Raw genomic sequence first — 22,005 nt, 5'->3', positions numbered from 1 at the left:
TGAATACATAAAATATGAGCATTATGTTAATTATAATCATTTTAAAATGCAGAGAAAAAATAACAGACAAAAGCAATCTCCAAGAAGGAAAAAAAATGGACTGGGGGAAAAAAAAATAAAGTAATAAATAAAATAAAAAATAAAAAATAATAATAATAAGAAGAAATAAATATGATAGCCAAACCTTTCCATAAATTGATGAGATATTTGAAAACGGCACTTAAATTCTGAAATCTCAATCTTGATGCCTCCACCAGCACTCAGAGTTAGAGGTTCTTCTGAAAATATCAGGTTTTGTAAGAATTTATATTCTAGTATCAGAAAATAATTCCTATGCTATGAAATATAGGATATTTGCATTCTAGGATTGAAATGCGATGTGTGATCATTTGAATTCTTTGTAAATGAAAATATGTTTCATTATACACGAGAAACAATCTACTATCAGAGAAAGTTGAGTTCTGTTTTAATAATAATTAAAATTTTGAGTTTTTGATAATATTTATACATTTCAGTGGAAGTTAAACATTTTATGAAGTAACCATAATACAATTAATAGATGCAACGTCCAGTTATATCCCTTATTTCAAATTACAGCCGCATGAGCAGGAATTATGTGCACAGTATAGGAGCAAAAAAGATATTTTTTTGATCACTGCTCAGTTAGCCAATCTTTGAGTTCTATTTCAGAAGGAAATAATTTTTGATAAAGATGACAGTTGAGTTCTTCCATCCGTAAGACTTTATTTCGATCCTTTATCCCTTTTAGCCTTATTTACGCGTTCGCCAGCTATTCATGCTTCAGCTATTCTCTCGCTTAGTTAGAATAAAACGCTTCGCTTTGCACCTCAAAATGTACTCTACAGTAAATCTGCATTTGGAAGGTAGATTTTCATCTTCTATCAGTCGCAAAGACTCCAACAAAACTGAACAGTACTGAAGGTTGGAGCCTGATTATTACCAATTTTCTTTGCGTAATTTTTGTATTTTAATTTCCACAAGCTCTGTTACTCCTTTTCGTTTCTATAAAAACAACCTCTGATATTCACGACGTCAAGTCATAAAAATGCAATAAACTGACTACACGGTAGTCACAATGCTGTGGGAAATAAATTAATAACAGAAGTTAACTAAAAATACGCTTTGTGGATCTCAAGTAACTCCTTATAAGGACGGGCTTAAAGGGGCGAAGCAAGAATGCTTTTCATCTTCCCCGTTATCTGTAGAGGACAGTGTAGAGATAATGTGTTATTGAGCTATTAAAGGTCTGATCATGGCAGGAGGGTAACAGCAATAGACGAGCCTCAATTAGAACTTCATTGGCATTGCCATCCATTACCCTCCAAGAGTATTAATCACCGCACCTCATGGTCGATTATCCTTCATTCGCCTCGCATTATTATTCATGTCAAGTAACTCCTTATAAGGACTGGCTTAAAGGGGCGAAGCAAGAATGCTTTTCATCTTCCCCGTTATCTGTAGACGACAGTGTAGGGATAAGGTGTTATTGAGCTATTAAAGCTCTGATCATGGCAGGAGGGTAACAGCAATAGCCGAGCCTCAGTTAGAACTTCATTGGCTACAGCATTGCCATCCATTACCCTCCAAGGGTATTAATATTAATCACCGCATCTCACGGTCGATTTAGTTCATATCCTAGGTTTCCCTAAGTGAGAATTTTAATGTTTTCATATATTATTTTATATGGTGTACTGTTTATAGATTAAACATTTTGATATTTTAGAATAAATAAATAAAGATTATTTAAAATAATTTGACTATTTTATTTTTTAATAAGTTTGTTAACATTTTAAATTTTATTTTCATTATATTAGACAATTAATCCTACAAAATGTATTTTTCTCAATGTTGCACCGCACTGAATACGACATTAACAGTAACAGTATATCGATCAGTTTGATTCTAGTTTTAAAAGACATTTCTCCAAATTTAAATAAAAGAGATTAAGAAGTATTTAGTGTTAAGCAGTTGAACGGATTGTTGGTTAATGTCAAATAATCTAGCAACTCAACAGAGCAGTTTTGTAGACATAATTGGGTTTCCCTAAAAACAAAAGTCATTAAAGTAAGTTGAAATGACTTTATAGATGTTAATCCATCCATCCATCAGTGGCTCTAACAGAAGCACCCACGTTTTTCTAAGTATCCGTGGATTTCCTAACCCGTAATACGAGAATCAGGCGGTTAACCCCCCCCCCGCCTATGCCTCCACGTATTCTTGTGTTTAAATTGCGTGTGTTCGACTGCCCGTTTTCCTGCTCTGAGGGACGAAAAACCCTAGTTTCGGGTGAAAAAACCTTCCCTCCGTATAAGACCAGCTAACTCATCTTTAGTCGAAAGAGATCTAAAGGCTCTCATGTCATAGACGGGAATCAAACCCACGTCTTTCCGACCAAAGGGCTTCCCCCCCTATACTGACTGAGCTACGGAACCGATTTGTCTTCTTTGGCGCTGAACAACTGGCTTCTGTCCATTGTTTTCACTGCTGTTTGGATTCTGGTGTGTAATGGTGAATCCAAGTCTGATCCATACGGGTTTAATTCCGTTCGAATCGATTTGTCAATAATAAATGAAAAATTATAATTTAAAATATACGAGGGTAGTCTGAAAAGTTCTCGGCCTAACAATGAAAAAACGAAGTTATAATTTCGAAATTATAGAAGACTTAATACATTTTTCCAGCGATGCTCCAGCGCCATTAGCCTGTCCCTGTAGTGGTTCTCAGTAAGATCTGAAAAATACCCCTCTACAGCCTGCAATCGCCTCTTGATTCGAAGAAAAACGCTGACCAGGAAGAAAGAGTTTTAGTTTTGGGAAGAGACAGAAGTCAGAGGGAGCCAAGTTTGGGGAATAGGGTGGATGTTCCAATAATTCATTGCGCAGGTCCCTTAATTTTCCCATTGCAAAAACACCTTTGTGGGGAGGTGCATTGTCCCGATGAAAGATGATTTTTTATTCTGCAAACCGGGTCTGGTCTTTCCTCACGAATTTTTTCGTCTAGTCTGGTTAAGTGATCGGAATAATATTCCCCGGTTATTGTTTTTCCCTTTTCAAGATAATTAATAAACAAAATGCCTTTAGCAACCAAAAATACTGATGCCAAGACCTTTCCTGTTGATGGAACCGACTTTGTCTTCTTTGGCGCTGAACAACTGGCTTCTATTCACTGCTTTGACTGCTGTTTGGATTCTGGTGTGTACTGGTGAATTCAGGTCTCATCCGTAGTATTAAATCGACGCACAAAATCAGTTTTATTCTTGTTACCCCCCCCCCAAGCACTGTTCAGGGATTTTCATGCGAGTGAGTTTTTGATCTGCTGTGAGCAAGCGCGGCACCCATTTTGCTCAATGCTTTTTCATTTGCAATTCTTCTTGCAAAATATATCCTACACGTTCTTTTGAATTGCCTATAGTCTCAGCAATTTCACGCACTTTGATTTGCCGGTCATCCAATACCACATCGTGCACTTGATCAATGATTTCTGGTGTTGTTGCACATTTTGGACGTCCTTCACGTGGATCATCTTCAAGGCTGGAACGGCCACGTTTAAACTCGGCAGTCCATTTCTTAATTGTCGAAAACGAAGGAGAAGAGTGCCCATAAACTTTTGTGAACTTCGAATGAATTTCGTTTGGCGTTCAACCTTCTTTTATGGAGAATTTTATAACCGCACGATACTCAATATTATCCATTTCAAAGGATACAGACAACACTTTTGCTTTAGACAGCTGTATAAAACAAACTACATGATAGAATGACTTGCAATTTCACATGAATGCTTATGACAGATGTACCAACTTAGAAAAAAAAATCATGCCGATAGTGTTGCCATCTATTTTCGAGGCCGAGAAGTTTTCCGACATTTTCTTATTTTATTAACCCGTCCTAAACCTAGCTCGATATGACCAAATAAACAACAAGCTAGCAAACTCTTTTATTTCTTTACGTGCAATGCAGTCTTGAAATTAATCAGAGCTGAATTTTGTATTATGAGAGTGTATCATATTAGCCACTAACATTCGTCTACCCTAATTCTACCAAAAGAAAGCAATTTTTAAAAATAACATATAATAATTTCTGTATTAATCGGGCGCCGAAATGAATGAATGAAATAGTGAAGAAGAAATAGGAAAGAAAATGAAATACGCTCCAAAATTAAAGTATTGTACAAATATTGCTACAATAGATTAGTTTCTAGTTAGTTAGTTAGATACCTTGGTGCATTATTTGAGCTGTGTGTTTGAAAGTTAAATCATTATCAAATACCTCGTTTTAAAAGACTTTCAAAACTCAAATAACATTTTGGCTACCAGTCATAGCAGCCAGTAAAATAATTTTCTGAGTAGATTATATATCGAATAAGTAAGTTATAAACGAAATTTCTAAAATTTTTAATTAAAAAAGTTAATTTATGAATAAAGTCTGAAAATATCATGAATACACCTTAATATTTTTCTTATAAATGAAATTGATAATTTACATAAGCTCACATTTGTTTTGTTTACTGAATATTTGATTTGATTGATATTTTAAAAATAAAAATTATATTTTATTCGATTTGACTTTGATATTCGAATTTTGAATTATTTTAGAATAGGTTTAATTTAATGTTAATGTTAGGATCAACATTAACAATCCTAAATCTAAGGATAAACCTAAGGATCAACACCATTTCTGAAGTTAACAACAGTAAATTCAGACTAATTAGCGTATGGCAATTTGTATAAGTGATGATTTTGAAGAGAAAGCGAGTACACATTCAAATATTCGAATCACCACTCAACAGGAGAAAAGGCAAAAAAAGTTACAATAAAAATTTGTAACTAAGCGAATCATATTTGAAGGAAGCTCTTTTCGTGTTGCAAACGTGGATGTCTTGTATTGTCTCAGAGACATCACCTTGACGATTCACGCGAAGAAGAATTATTGGAAAGCTTGAAGAAGGTCGCAGAATAAATTATATTACCAGAGTTTGGAAACTGATATATTGTTGTATCCAGGCTCTGGGCAGTGTTTCAAACCAATGGAATGTGTTCCAGACGTTCGCTAAGAGGTCGCCCTCGCTCTACCACGAAGCATGAAGACAGATTTTGGGTTATAACAGCAAAACGTAATCGAAGCACCATGGCTGATCAGCTTGCAAGTCAGCTTCATTCAAGCACACGTATGCAGATATCTCGACAAACTGTGGCAAGACGTCTGAAATAAGTATCCCTGAATACGCCCGAAGTCCTGCAGTCTGCGTCCCTTTATCCGCAGCTCATCGTCAAGCACGTTCTCAGTAGTGTTCTATGCATAATTTTTAGATTGCTCTTGATATGGCATGAATGGTACTGTTTACCATCTCAAGAATGCTCTTTAAAGGGATAGATATTGAGGTGATGAGATCATGGTTTTCGGAATCTTTATACTTAACGGACGGACCGAGCTGCAAGTGCTGTAAAATGGGACTATGACAGGTGAGCGATCCGTCTAGGCATTTTTATGGATCACAATGCACGCCACATCGTACACCAGCAGTGGAAATACTTCTGGAGACGAGGATATTAATCGAATCGAGTGGCCAGCACGCTACCCAGATCTCAACTCCATAGAACACGTTTGGGACGCAAAAGGGAGACGCATTGCTGCTCGACATTCCCCTCCAGAAACCAAACGAGGCTTTGTCCTTGCTCTGAAGGAGCAGTGAGCCAGTTTGCCTCAAGAACTCTTGAATCGCTTGGTATTAAGGATGGTACGACGTTGTGAGAACTGCATCACAGTTTGGGGTGGATATATTCCATATTGAAATGCCTCTCTACACAAAGTTTTCTGTAAGCACCGCACATTAATTCCTTAAGTACGTCCTTAGGAAATTTGTAACTTTTGCCAAAAACATATTGAAATTTAATTTGTACGAATTTTGTAACACGTTTTTGTGCAATATAATTTATTAGTATGCTGCCAATAAATTATATCCACATTTGGCTGTAGTCATGAATTTTTTTTAATATACAGGAAAAAATGTAGTCGTCCTTAACTTTTGAACGGCAGTGCTATTTATTGCTTTTTTAAAAAAATATTAGAGCGAGAGATGCGTAATTTTTGTGTCCCATCTCTAAGAGTTGTAAACCTATAATATATTAGTAATTTGGGATGACTAAGGATTTTTTACTGTTTGTTTTAATTTTATTTATTTATTTTTTCACATACTTCAGAAAACCTGCTCTAAAACCGAAGCGACTGAAGACCTTCAATAATAAGAGTGGCAGAATCTCACATCGGATGATGACATTCATTTTCCACCTAAAGACAATCATAAACGTCCATGCCAATGATGGGATTCGAACCACATTCGGTTAGTTGGAGAGCAGGCATGTTAACCTGATCAGTTAATACAAAATCCCAAAACGAAAAAATAAAAATTCGAAATTTGTTGAAAGCTATAGCAAAAAAAAAGCATAAAATGTGAAAATTTTCTTATATTCCATATATCCCATTAAAATTATTGAAAATTGTATATAGTATACATTATTTTACTCAGCGGAATAAAAATGTTTCACACCGCTTAAGTCTCTCCATTCCCCCTCTTTTCACTTTTGAAGCTCTGGTCTCGGAATGCCTCGGAGGTGGCAGCCCCCATTGTAAACGGACCTCTGTTTAGTCGCTTAACACAGCTATAAACGGTTTATTATGTTCGTTATCATTTTATGGCAAGTGCAATGGAGGCCGTAACTGTAATGAGTCTGCATTAGCACTTTCTCCAGAAGAAAACGTTATCTACAGTGCGAATTTCGAATATCATTAATCAAAATCAATGTAACTTCCATTATTTCTAATGGCAACAAAAATACATTTGATTATTAAAATTTGAAGAATATAACTTTCAGTTGTATCATATGTACAAAAGAGCTGCAATAAAAAATAAAATAAAACAATTAAAAAAAAAAAAAACAGAAAGAAAATCATGTTCCAACAAACATCAAAAGTGATGCCTTATGCTGCCATCTGGTAGTCGAGTTTTGAGACAACGCGCAGGAACCGATATCTATATAACAAATGCACAAAGAAGTGCACTCCGCTGAATCTACATAAATGAGCATTAGCATGCTAATGTTCATTTATTTAAGTAGTTAGTCTCAGCAATATAAAAGTGAGTAATGTACTATTTTATTCTTTTTACATTTTCAATTGAAAACTGTCTCCAAATTGTAAAATTGCTTTAATCATTAATTTTCAATATTATTAATAAATAAACTGGGGAAAATGGAGAGTGTTATTAACTTCGTTCTGGACTACACTCCTGTGTAGTCCAGATTGGTAATATATATATTACCAACTGTTTGTACAAAAATAATAACAGAATATATCTGTAGAGAACAGTGACAGGTCACTGGGAAGGATGAGATGATTATTTTAAGGAGATATTTATTAGTATAAATATAATAAATGTAGATAACATTATACCTTTTTCTAGCGCTCTTTACTAGCAGTATAATTTTGATGGCATCTGATAAAGACTGGATAAAATCTAATCTACACTTTCAATTGTTATGAAGATTAGATAGATATCAACCAGCACTATGTACATGAATATGACGGTTTCTTCATTTTTTTAAAAAAACTGCTTTGTACATTTGTGATAGCAATATGAGCGATCTGTTATTAGGATTGCATATCTCGCAATGTGCTTAAGGCTTATACAAATCCCGTCTTAGAATGTGTTATATTCAATACTTTTTTCATTGTAGTTTGTTCATCAAAGCACCTTGACCACGATTTCCACTTAACATAAAACTTAAATATGATTAGAAATACTTGGAATATATTGAAAGGTAGAAATAGCTTCAAAATCATTTCTACTTTTGAATGAAATTAAAAAGAACTTTGTAAAGTATTTCGGCTGTATTCCATAGGGAAATATGTACTTCCCTATAGAGTATTTTTTTGTTACGACTAATTTTCATTTTCTAAATTTGAATTAGCAACAAGCTTCGGTGTCGAGTTCAAAGTCACTGACACATAGGTCTTCGCACGACCTTAGAGAACTCAGCCAAGAGAACTCCAATAGATATCTAAACGTTTCAAAAATACTTATGAAATATTGCTGAGTATTGCTCAAAATTAAAGGAGACAATAATTAGTGTTTATTCCTAAGTGTTGTTGCTCCTGTTACTGCTTTGAAATCACGGCCGAAACAACTGAGGGCATGAGGGGGGGGGGGACAGTGTATTATATCTATTAACTGTGCGTGATATTTTTAAGTGTGTAAAAAATCTTTTACAAGATTCAAACAAAGATCTGTCCAACCAAATAGCTCCATCGATATCGACCTTATCTTCCTGACTCAAAAATTTGGGAAGAATATAGAATTAGTATCTTTACTTATGTTTCGAGAAGCACTAAAGCTATATTAAGAAGCTGTGAGATTATTTTATAATATTTCTTTTATTTAATATGGAAGAGCAACTTGAAAAGTGATTATCTCTATTATTTGTTTTGTTTTTAGATGAGTGTAAGTATTCCTTTGAAACAAAAATGTTACTTTCTATGAATTCTATTCTGCAATTTTAAATACCTATTTCTCAACTTAATCACACACACACGCACGCACGCCAGTGTTCAGGTAGTTTCATCAGCTCATCACTATATATCCGATCGCTTACTATCAAGTCGAGCACGTTAAGGCAAACTTTCGACTTTTCAGCATTCCAATAGCTCACAGTTAATGGTAACATTCGAAGAAAGACTTAAATTCTGAAATATCAGTACTAATCACATCCAGGAAAGGAAAGTGCGTCCTGTAAAGTATTAAACAGTGTACTTCTGCCTATACTACCGTTTTCATAAAGAAGTTTCATTTGCCGATGAATGTTTTATGTATTAAGAAATCGAGATTACTAAAATCTGTTTCATGTGCACTAATATTGTCTCCTCACACTGCGCCATTTTACTTTTATAATACGCAGACGTCTACAACAGAACTTGATACTAAAGTTCCAGTTCCGTAAAGTCGAATGAATAAGAAGAGTTTAGTTTACATTGAGGTATCAGATTTTTTTCCTTAGATTCCTCAGATTTTCTTTCCAAGTTACTGTTTACAGTAGCATGTAGCACACTATTATATTAACTTTTACAATACTTTTGATATCTCGCAGCTACCAAGCCCCTAAATACTACAAATAGTACATTGTGAATGTACTATTTGTACATTCACAATGTACATAAGATATCAGAAATCAATGAACATAAGAAATCAGCAAACGTGGTATTCATTGTAAAGTTTTAAAATCAAAGCAAAAATTAAATAAATTGAGGTATTACAAAAACATCAAGATCCATGAAATCCAAATGCATTGAGATGACTCTGTATTTGGCTCTGAGATCTCAAAATGTTGATATACTTGCTATAAGATTTGTTGCACAGCTCTGAGAACTACGACTTGCAGTTATATTCCCAATTGGATATTATTTGCTTTCATGTGTCAAGTCAAAATATGAATCTACAGTTTAGTGTGGCATATTTTTCTTGTTTTTCATGTATTCAGTATTATGCGTATCCTTACAATATATTTAAAAGGTGAAGAAATGTAATAGGGAACCTATTAAAAATAACTTCATCATTACCATGTTATTATTTGCCAATTCTTCTTTCACTACGCGTTATTCTCGCTTCCTATGCAGGGTCCGCGTGTTACTTGGATGTGACTACTTGTTAACACCACTCCCAACCGACCTGTCGCCTAGTCTGCCGCTGGGATGGGGGATATATTTTTTGCTGTAGAAGCTTATGTTCACGGGGCCGGTTTGCCTGCTTGCGGGATGAAAAACACAGATAAACTGGTGGAAAAAACCCTACTGCCCGCGCCCAAGATCATGTTATTATTTTTCAATACTTATACTAATCTCTGTGTTGGATATTATTTTCAAAAAGTATAATAATACAAAATCAGCTTCGATCTTCTTTTTTTTAAAAATATAACTGGCAAAGAAATCTTGGTGTAGCAAATTGTGTAAATAAGTCACCATTTATATCTTAGAAGTGAAACCAATCCGTCCATTTTACTGAATTATAAAGTAATATTTACATAGATAATTATTATTATTATTATTAGTAGTAGTAGTAGTAGTAGTATCGACATAATCAAACACCTCCAGATAGTCAAGGACTCGTCGAGGAGGCCACATATCACCCACACTAGCTGTCATAGTTCCCTTAAATTCACCCTCACTAGATGCACTCACTACTTTAACTGGCAAACTATTTCACTCACTTACTGCTCTGCGAGAGAAAAATCTAGCTCACATCCCCCTTATTAACCGCACACAAACTTAACTTTTGCCGATGTCCCTTTGTTCACTTTCCAACTTCCTTATAACGAAACTTTTTGTCATCCTGTATCCTATAACACCATTTCAGAAGTTTATGGACTTCTATAATATCACCCATTTTTTTCCCACCTGTCAATCAATGGTATCATTCCACATAATTGGAATCTATTCATATAATTTACATTCTATAATGCTGATATCATCCTTGTAACTCTTCTTTGAACTCTTTCCGCAGCTTCTTTATCACCGCTGAACCCAGGAGACCAAATCTCCACACATGTGTACAAGTGTGATCTTATTCGATACCTTGTTTAGAAGCAAAATGACTTCCATATCCTTACATGTCATTATGATTTTCAACATCTCAATTATTCTCTGAGTTGTATTTGCAATTTTTGTTATGTGACCTTTGAACTTCAAATTCTTATCCACCATGACTCTAAGATCCGTTGCCCCATCAATTTCTCCAAATATAATTCCACCAATATAATACACCGTTCGATATCTATCTCATTACGCCAAAGTGCATAACTATAAACTTACTAACTTTGTACTGACAGCTGTGATCGTGACAACATTTCTAAAAATCTAAATATTGACTAGCCAACGTTTCGATAATTCAAGCTAGTTTTACCTTGACAATTAAGAGACATAATATTTATTGAAGACAAATTGAAATAAGCTAAAAAAAAATGGACTTGGTGCTAGGTGTGTGATTGTTATCCTAGATAATGCCAGCTCAAAGTAGCGAAGCGTAGGTGAAATATTTAATGCTAATAATTAATAAGTATTATATTAGCAATTAAATTGAATTGGAAAAAACTGATTATGTTTCAATTACAGATTTTGTTCTCCCAATTTCTGACGTCTCTAATATTTCAGTGCAGCCTACAGGGTCTGTAATATGTCCAGTTTAAGCCATGTAATGTTCGCCTGAGCCTACTATAAAGTACATGGAGAAAAATCATGAAAAGCAATAATAATAATAGTATTTTGTTTTTTCAAAAGATATATTTCTATTGCCAACCATTTGCGTTTCTACTTGTATAAAAAGCTACACATACAAATCATCGCAAAAACGATTACTAGATAAACAAATAATAGTTGCTATACAACCGACAAATAAAAATCAGGCGAATATAAGAATGGGGTTTCGAGCATACGGCAATAGTTGTGCCCAATAAGTACTTCCTGCATCGCTTGTATTTCCTGATCGCTCTGTGCGTGTGATAAAACAGAATATTCCCAGAAGAGTAACAGCGAACAGATCACGCACGAAATGTCTCCATAACCAAAGAAACCAAGAAATGAAAGGGTTTAGGTGGACTTTTCGAACAGTAGTGTTGAGCCTAAAAAGTTCACTGCCCCGTACGATTTTCTTCGAAATTGTTTCGGAGAAAGATTCTCAAAGTTTCTTGAAATTCAATTCTTTAAGAAAGTTTCATCTGTGTGTATTTCATGAAAAAAAATTTTTTCTTGCTGGGTAGCAAGTCAGATCTAATATTAGAAATTGCGTATATGCATTTTTTGTGATAATTTATAATTTATTAGGAATCTTCATAATATTTTATTGAAGTCCAAAACTAAACCCCACAAATGCTTATCATGAGAATGGAAATACTTTAAACAAACAATTTCATTATTTATCCTCATAGGTTACTTACTGTCATGGAACTTGCTTGTTTACATTATTCTAATGGATGTTTTACTTTTCTTTCGCAACTCGGCCGTAGCCTATAAAGCTTGACAATAAAACAGATGACAAATTCAAGCAATAGCAGTCACAGTGGACGGTGACATGGCGGCAATTTTCTGGTACTCTCCTCGATGTTTAAAAATTATCGATAGCCATGACATCAGCTGCTGGTGTCGGCGAATGACAGAGACCGACAGCACAACAATTTTGAACAGTTTGGGTTAAAAGAACTCCAACTACTCCACTGAGGAATGAAAAAGTTAGAGGTTTTTTAATTATAATTTAAAACAGTATAAGGAATTTCCTAAAGTTCTATAAACATAATACACCTTTATACTTTCCATACAGCAATATTACATATAAATGAATGCAACGACTTCTCAGCTTAACTTCATTTCCAGAAGTAACCCAACTGCTCATGAAGGTAGCCAAAAATATTTCGCTGCCAGTAAGAACTCCATATCTTCTCCACATCCATGGATAATAGATCATTTAAATTAATTATGAGCGTTAATGCTTTAAATAGTACAGCAAGTAAGTTATTTTTAAATAATAATAATTTGGAAAAAACATTTAATAAGGGTCGGCATTGATTCGAATCACCTGTGGACATGGATATGTATGAATATTTTTAAGGAATAGATGGTTTTCATCGCCTAATGTGAGGTCTCCCCAAGATCCGGAGTAATTTGGAAAATATGGCATGTTTATTTACATCTGAAGCAGGCCTTCTGAAGTATCTATTCGAAGAATTTATTCGAAACATAGCATTAAAATTATTATTGTTATTATTATTATTATTAATTCATTCACAACAACGCAAACATAGCTTACACAAACATGCAACACGTGATCAATCTGATCACTAACCGGTTAACCGAAAACGGCATATATATAAACCCTGTTAAAACAAAGCTAATGATATTCAAAAAACCCCAGATGCTACCCACAGAAACTAAATATTTCGCTATCCGACATCCATTTTCCTATACAAAAAACCGCTGACGCTAAAGCCACAACCATCACACCACAGGTGAAAACAGCACATTATCTCGAACTTCACTTCGATGCTGATCAAAGCTGGAAACCCCCACTTCAAAAAAGTTAAACAGTACTCACGCAGTGGTAGTCCGTGGGCGATTATAATCTACACCTTAGTGTAGATTACAATTTCCCCAAAGTTACAGCCCATTGAAATCACTTTGTGTGTATGCCACATGTCAGCTGCATTTCTGATCAGTCCGCCTATTTTTCCATCATCAGCAAACAACTAAAGCGCTTTTGTCATGCTCTTCCCAACATCATTAATGTATATACAGAATAACAATGTTCCAAGGACTGATTCCTTGGGAACACTACTGATCACCTTACATCTGGTTGATTCACATCCTCATATACCGTTTTCTGCCAATTTCATAAACCAGCCACTTATCCAAGTCAAAATTTCATATCCCCATCCCATACCTTCCAGTTTATGCAACTATCTTACATGTGGTTTCCCATGAAATGCCTTAGTGCATCTAACAGTTCATATTATATCCATTCCCTTTATCCTACTTTGCCGTAATATTATAATAAAATATGACCAAATAAATCAGATACCATTTTCTTATAGCAAAAACTCATGATGTTCCTTGCAAAATACAGCTTGTCTTGTCTGTCAAACCAACTTCCCTAAAATCTCCATTCCAGAGATGAGATCCTTTTACATTGATAAATGGACACATAGGTTTTTGCACTACTCTTGTACATCGGAACTGTAATACATTCTTTCCATACCTCTGGGATCTTTCCTGAGCTGACCCAAGTTATACAAATATGTCAAGGATCAAGCTAATTCGACTGAACATTCCTTTAGCATAAGTGATGATATTAGTATGACTGAATGCCATGCCGTGGTATTCAGTCATATTATATTTAAATACCTGCACCTATAGATGGCGCATAATTGCTAAAAAATAACCGGATACGTGTCTGTTTACATTAATTAAAAAAACAACTTTAGATTAAAATCTCTTCGAGTTTACTGTACTTCAAATAAATATATAAACTAAATTTACACACCAGCCAACTACTGCTAATAATAATAATAATAATAATAATAATAATAATAATAATAATAATAATAATAATAATAAGTTGTCAGTTTACAAATATTGTGTTTATCTTGCCTTAATAAGTTACGTAAGTTTCAGTCAAACAGTTATAAAATAAAATTCAACTTTGTTTAAACTATAGTAAATATCCTACAAATCTCAAGTTCGATAAAATATATTAGACTTTTATAAATCACGCTAGAGTGATCGCTTAAAATCTCCATATTCTTTTGGACTTACTGAAACTGCAATATCGATTTAGCAAGTCGTTACAATCGATATTGGAAATCCTTCAAAGTTCATTTTACTGAGTACTGCTCGTCTAAACCAAACGTTCGAGTGATGGTAATGGACCAGAAAAAGCAATGCCTTTTATCAAAAAGTGGAGTGAATTTTGTAACAGCATTGCTATAGAACGACCAACAGGTTCAGAATCCATCTAATCAAACTAAATAAAGTATCCTATTGTGTTTGGAGTTCATTTGATTAAGTGTTGTACTTCTAACCTGTATGAAACACGTCGGATAAGTGCTTATTTGTAAGTACTGAATATAAATACATATTTTCACATTCCAGAATGTGGAAATATGTACTTTAAAAAGAGTTCTATTAAAGCTAACTCTCCAACAATACTTGTCTCTGTGATGACTCTAATATTTTTATGGTTTAGCAAATGTTCATTGACTTCCAGAATGACTTCAAGTCTTATAGCCCTGATGATTAAGTCCGACTACTTACGAAACATGCTGGATTGTATTGTTAGTTGAATAATATCCAATTCTCGTTAACAAACATGTCGGCAGCGGATTTAAATGTAATTTAAATGTGGCATAAGTGTTTGTAAATGTCTTTTAAAACTTATCTTTAAATTACCTAGTTATTTCGAAATGTTTTAGGCTCCACTGTACTTCACTCACAAATCATAGTCCTTCCGCATACATTACGCAACGAATTGACTTGGCGACCCCATGTTTAAAATAATTATCACGAAAAGCAAAAATGCTATTTTAATATATTTTATTTATATAGAAATAAAAAAAAAAAAATATATATATATATATATATTCATATATATATATATATCCTCAACTTAATTGTCTCAGCATCCCGTAATGCAAAAACTTTATGGCAAACTCCTACTCAGACCAGTTTCGATCTTTATTGAGGTCTCGTCAGTGGAAGCCAGGTTCAGGAAGATACCAAGGCTGAATCAATGTAGAAGTGATATATTTCCCTATACAAGTAGTAAGTAATTTACTCCTATCCGGAGTATTTTAATAATAATGTGATATATCTTTAATACTGTATTTGTATTAAGTACATAATGGGTTTGGGGATTTTACTATCCGTTAGTTTTTTTCTATTATTACTTATGCCAGTCCCATGCATTACGAGATTTAATGGATTGAATGGACGTCGTACATTTATTGCGTTACAATTTGATTTCGTCCTTTTGGCTGATGAGAAGTCGGAGAAGAAAAGAGGTCTATAATTATTATGAATCTATTAGCGTTAGTCTTAGTGAATTATATTAATATACTTGTAGAGAGTAAACCTATGGATCAGCACATATTTATTTCTTGATTATGCCATTTTTATGGAAAGTGATTATTAGCTCATTTCTTTTCGTCTTACATATTTTTCAAACTAATTTTACTTCCTCCGCCATAATATCTCGAATACTGTATTATTTGATTCTTTTGAAATCTTCAAATACGTTTTATTACCGTCATATAATTCAGCATAAAATTATTTAAATCTGTACGATACAATTTATATCTCCAAATATTAAAATATAAATTAAGGCAATGATTTCTCTTGTAGCTGAGAAATTTGATGATTTCTTATCATATTTGTGTATTTAATAAATGTATTCACTTGTCTCTCTCTCCTTGAAACGTTTTATGTCAATTCTGAATTTATTTTATCGTTCTTTTTCTGTGTGGTATATCTTAGATAATTTTACACATTCCACCACATATTTGATATCGACTCCTTTCATCTCACTTCTTTCTTAAGCAATTCCAATATTTCTTTCGACAGTTGGTTGTCTTATTCTCTCTATATAGAGATACAAGAATAGATAACATTCTTAATTTTCTCGGTTAGAAATTGTTTATATCTTCGATGCCTTCGTGCTTAATCCCATTGACAAGTTCTTTCTGTAACCTTTGTGGTTAAGGTGAGATCTGTCTGCTCAAAGAAAGGATATCTATTGATTTCATTTTTCACTCATCTTTGTATTTTCCATCTTTTATCGACTTTAACTTTAGCTCTTATCATTATATGGTCATTCCCTGTGTTGAAATTATTCCAGATACCAATACCTTTTATTATGTTCCTTATTTGATTGAAGATAGTCAATTGAATTGCTCGACCAAACGCATTTGCTCCGATTCCTTTATCTACCATCTATACATATTTAATTCTAAAATTCCTAATTCAGTGCAAAAGTACTTCCAAACTTCATACACTGGTGTCCAAAAGCTAAAGACGAACTACATTTCAAACTAATTGTATATGAAAACATTTTTATGATAGCCAAATATGGACATAAATTTATTGCCAGCACACTTATAAATTACATTACACAAAACATGTGTTATAAATTTCGTACAAATTAAATTCCAGTACGTTTTTTTGGCAAAAGTTTGAAATTTCCTAAGGAGGTAGTTAAGGAATTAATATATGGTGCTTACAGAAAACTATGCCGGGAGACATTTTAGTATGATATATGTCCACCCGAACTGGGATGCAGCTCTCATAACGTAATACATGCTTAGCACCAAATGAGGGCTGCATCCGATGGGGTTATGATCCGGGGAATTTCGATGGGGTTAAGATACGTGTTTCATGATGGCCACTCCATTCAGCTAATATTCTCGGTCTCTACAGGTATCTCTCTACTACTCGTGTACGATGTAGTGTAGCATTGTCACCCATAGAAATGAATTCTTCGCTAACAGCACCACGGAACAGTCGAACATGACGTTGATGAACTTTGTTGCAATATATGGTTCACCAGTCATGGTCCATTTTTCCAGTACTTGTAGATCTGTGCGTCCATTAAGCATAATGCCTCCCCGCTCCATGATCCCAGCACCGCAGCATCTATCCCTTTAAAGAAAATATTCTCGCGATGGTAAACAATACCACTTTCACACCAGATCAAGTGTCGTCTAGAATCGGAGGAAAGATTAAAAAGACTGTCATCTGTAAAGAGTACATTAGCCCATTGGTGTCTTGTCCAATTTTTATGAATATAGCACCAAAAAAACTGCTCTATGATGAGCTGTGGATAAAGGGACGCAGACTACAGGACTTCGGGCGTATAGGCCTACTTGTCGCAGACATCTTGCCACAGTTTGTCGAGATATCTGCGTACCTTGCTTGAATGGAGCTGACCTGCTGTACTACGTCGATTACGTTTTATGTTATAACGAAAACTTTGTCTTCATGTTCCATGGAAGAGAGAGGACGACCTCTTAGCTAACATCTGGAAGACATTCCATTGGTTTGAAACACTTCCCAGAGTGGATCCAACGCTATGTGAGACTCCAAATTCTGGTAATATAATGAATTCTGCGGCCTTCTTCAAACTTTCCAATAATTCTTCCCCGTGAAATTGTCTAGATGGTGTCTTTGAGACATTACAAGACGTTCAACTTTATTCCTTCAAACACAGTTCGCTTAACGCACCCTTTTGCCTTTTATCCTGTTGAGTTCTACCAAGTGACTTCTTTGCGTGCGATTCGAAAATTTGAATATGTACCTGATTTCAATTCGAAATTGCCACAAACTGATTTTTGCGCTTGTAATCGTTAGAAATGTGTTCGTCTTTAGGTTTTGAACACCAACGTAGAAATGCGTTGGGTGTTTGGAATTACGATGGAAGTAGCTAAGGCTATGAGGCCGGTTTACACTATCTGTTGATATTGCGTATATTTTACGACAGGTTTGCCTGTTTCGAAAAAAGAAAAACCATCGCACACCCCCTTATGAGACCGGTAAAACGTTCCTTGTGTCCCAGCAGGGAATCGAACCCGCATCGTTTCAATGCAGGATATAAGTGCTCACGGGGAGGGGATTGGGAGTTTGTTGCAGGAGTATTTTTGAGTAAAAAAAAAACACATACGTACAATTTCTACTAAAGTGTTTATTCTTGAATTATCATCCATGTTTATAACAGACTTTAGAAAATACTACTGCTTCCCTGAATACATAACACAGGCAACCTGTAATATGAAGCCTTGAAACAAAGTAAAAGTGTTTACTGACTGCAACTATAAGAATGCATTTATGACTGCCACGTTTTCTAGTATGTTTCATGATTAAGGATTTTGCAATGGAAATAGCGTAACTGAATAGCAGATATTTTTCCAATGAAGAATTCTGAGTCGAAGGGTGTTCAGCATAGTTTACAGAAATTTAAACTATGATCCAAGCAATCGTGTTTCATTGAAGCTTGTTAGTTGAACACAAAATGGATGAAATAGAAATTATTTTTACAGCAGTTTAGCGTGGCCTCTCGTATAAGTAAGGAAAATCACTGGATTTCCATGAGGCTTGGTGTTCGCAAAACGACAGGATGTTGAACTTTATACGAAGAAGGATGCTAATCATTCATGCAATATATTTCAGAACCTTCGCCTCAGGGATCATCTTCAATAGCCGCAAGGGACGGAGCGAAAAGAAGAGAAGAGACATGGCAGAAGAGGCAGAGAGAGAGAGAGAGAGAATGCGAAGAGAGCTGAGAGAGTGAAAATTAGAGATAGAAACATTTATTTAAAGTTAAAAATATATAACGAGCTATGTAAAAGATATTAGCAAAACGCAGGATGCAACATCACAAAAGAACCCGTTCCCCCCAGTGGCCTTGGGATTATTTGATGATGCGCACAAAATCAATCCATTCAGTTTCTCTTTCAAGAGAGGGTAGTGCATTAAAAGGTGCATATTTTCAAATGACAATACGAGAACCCCATAGGAGAATAAGTTCCTGACTCACGTACCATTCTCTAATGCAACTTAGGTGATTAAACATTAATGTCAGTAAGAAATCGAATTTTTGCACACCAGCAGGATTTTCCGTTATGTTATAATGATTAGAGCGACGAGGCTTGTTGGTAAGTACATTCACTGAATAATTAAAAGAAAAAAACCTTTTCTTAAAGAATTGTTTTATCAATATTTGATATGTCTGATTACAAACAACCCTCTAAAGAAATGAACTTTGAGATTAATTAGACGATAGAAATGAATTTAGAGAAATTGGTATTTGTAGAGAGTACGCAACTACTAGAATATGAAAGTACAAGAACAGATCCCATTGACGAAAAGAGACGTGTATGATGGAATCATTAGTATATACTCTTCTTACCTGTTCGTACTAATTGATAATTAATATGATTCCGAACTCTGAAGAAAGAAGATAAAAAGACTCATCACTGTTGCGCCATCCATATTGATTGTTCTAATTCTTTAATGAACAAAATACAGATTTAAATGAAATATTTCTTTTAGTATCACGATTATTATTCATTGATCCTTTTCTACTCGACAGTCAGTGTAGAGGAATCCCTTTAGTTAGAAAAGACCTGGGCTCCTTCCCCTTCAAGGATGCGAAGAACTTTTATCAGGACTTTACAACTAAAAGTGAGTTAGACGGTCTCATACGGAGGTGGAAGAGTTTTTGGTCCCCTCAATCAGGCAAAGTGGCCAGTAGAACACACGCAATTTACAGACAAAGATTAGTTATAGAGCTACGAGTGTAGCTAACCACCTTATTCTGGAGTTATTGTTAAGAAAACCAAGGATATTTGGAAGGTCTTGGGCAAAAAAGAAAGACAAAAAAAGGAAAGTTAAGAAAAGAAAACAAACAACTTACTTTATGATCTCTATACAATTACACAGCCTAATTTCCGAATCCAAGAAGCCGCACCCCTTGTACAGGAATGCTGTTTCGCACTTCTTAGTCTCCCAAGTGAGGTCTCAGTATATGGATCCATCTCACTTATTTTTATTTTATATTTTTTTTTATTGCCAAAGCAGTTTACAAATATCTCATCATATATTCTCAACCAGCTGGAATATTCATGTTCCATTTGTATACGGTAGTTTTAAAATTAATATTAGCTCATATTGTTTCATGCCGTACCTTATTCTTGGTAGAGTGTTGAAGCTCAAGAAGATATTTCCAAATGGCTTCTGTTTTCCAATAAAGATTGGAAAGATTGGATGAAGTATCAGAAGTTGTTTCTTCTCTTTCTTTTGATGTTGATTTTGTTTCTTTAGATACTTGGGTTTTCCAATGGTTTGCTAAGTATTTCTTATTTCTCCATTGCATTAATACTAGATTATTATTATTATTATTATTATTTCATCTTCATAAAATACTAAGATTTAACATCGTAAATACTGCCTAGATTTTCGTATGCTTATTGACTCAATTCGTTCGCAATTAACCTGAGAAAAATGTATCCAATTCCTTACAGATCAGTTTTGTTCATCTCCAAGCACTGAACAAAATATACCAATTTTGCTCTTAATAACTAAGTGCTGCAAGCAACGTGCTTCGTTGTGAGTTTTCAAATTCAAAAAATAAATATTTTTCACCAAGTAAAAATAAACACGATTTATCAAACAGCTGATAAAACTGACCACTAAATATTTAAATATACTCTAGACTAAAAATTAAAAGTTTTCATGAACTACCGATGTAATAAATTATTCTTCAAATTTAATTGCCTCATTCTCTTCCGATAAAAATTCTACTACAGTCCGCATTTCTTGCTAAAATGTAGCCCCATTGAAGCAGTTTCTGGATATGGATAGCGTTTAACAAGCTATTTCAAACTTTAAGCCTAATGGTAATCTCAATCAGATGACTGGGTTTTACAACAAATTTCTTCTGCAGTCAAACATCCATTAGAATAATGCGAACAGGCAAGTTCCCTATTATACCACTGATAAGACAAGTTTGCTATTATTATCGGGTGATCATGAAACGATTCTCATTTCCCGCTAAGACAGACCTACAGCCTAAAGAGGCAGTTCATTAGTAAGATTAATAACATGCAGAACAGAAACATCCTTTATATTTCTCCTTAGTGCAGAAGAATACATTAAGAAATCAATGATTGCTATTGAAAAAAACTGAAGAAACACAGATTCTAATGGAGAATTCTTTTGAGTAACTATTTATCTTCACAACCCATTACTGATAAGAAAGGTATAGGATAACATTCGCTGAAAGTAGTAAAGACTAATTGAATAGTTAGTAAAAAAATGATACTCATATTTCATAAAAAAATTAAACATTAAAACATTATTAATTATATTTTTATCGATAAATAATTTAAAATTCCGTAATTTTTAAATAAAGAATTTTATTTAATTTCAAAATTGTGTGATTTAAGTTCATACACGATGTTTTATTTTTAATATGTTTTATATAAATTTTTAAAAATTATTTTGAGAAATTAATTAATTGGGGGATGGTGAGACCGTGAGATGCGGTGATTAATATCCTTAGAGGGTAATGGATGGCAATGCTGTAGCCAATGAAGTTCTAACTGAGGCTCGGCTATTGCTGTTACTCTCCTGCCATGATCTGAGCTTTAATAGCTCAATAACACCCTATCCCTACACTGTCCTCTACAGTTAACGGGGAAGATGAAAAGCATTCTTGCTTCGCCCCTTTAAGCCAGTCCTTATAAGGACTATAAGGAGAAATTAATTAATTTATATTTTAAACTTAGATTAATATTTTTAAATATTTTATATGAAGTTTTATAAATTATTTTAATAAATAAATAAATTTAAATGTACATCTATATACATTTACGTTTATTAATTCCTTTACAATATATTAAATAAACGA

Source organism: Typopeltis vanoorti, chromosome 4, assembly GCF_054136105.1.
Source record: "Typopeltis vanoorti isolate ZY-2024b chromosome 4, IOZ_Tvanoo_1.0, whole genome shotgun sequence".
In the NCBI taxonomy this organism is placed as follows: domain Eukaryota; kingdom Metazoa; phylum Arthropoda; class Arachnida; order Uropygi; family Thelyphonidae; genus Typopeltis; species Typopeltis vanoorti.
Note: the sequence above shows the minus strand (reverse complement) of the source record.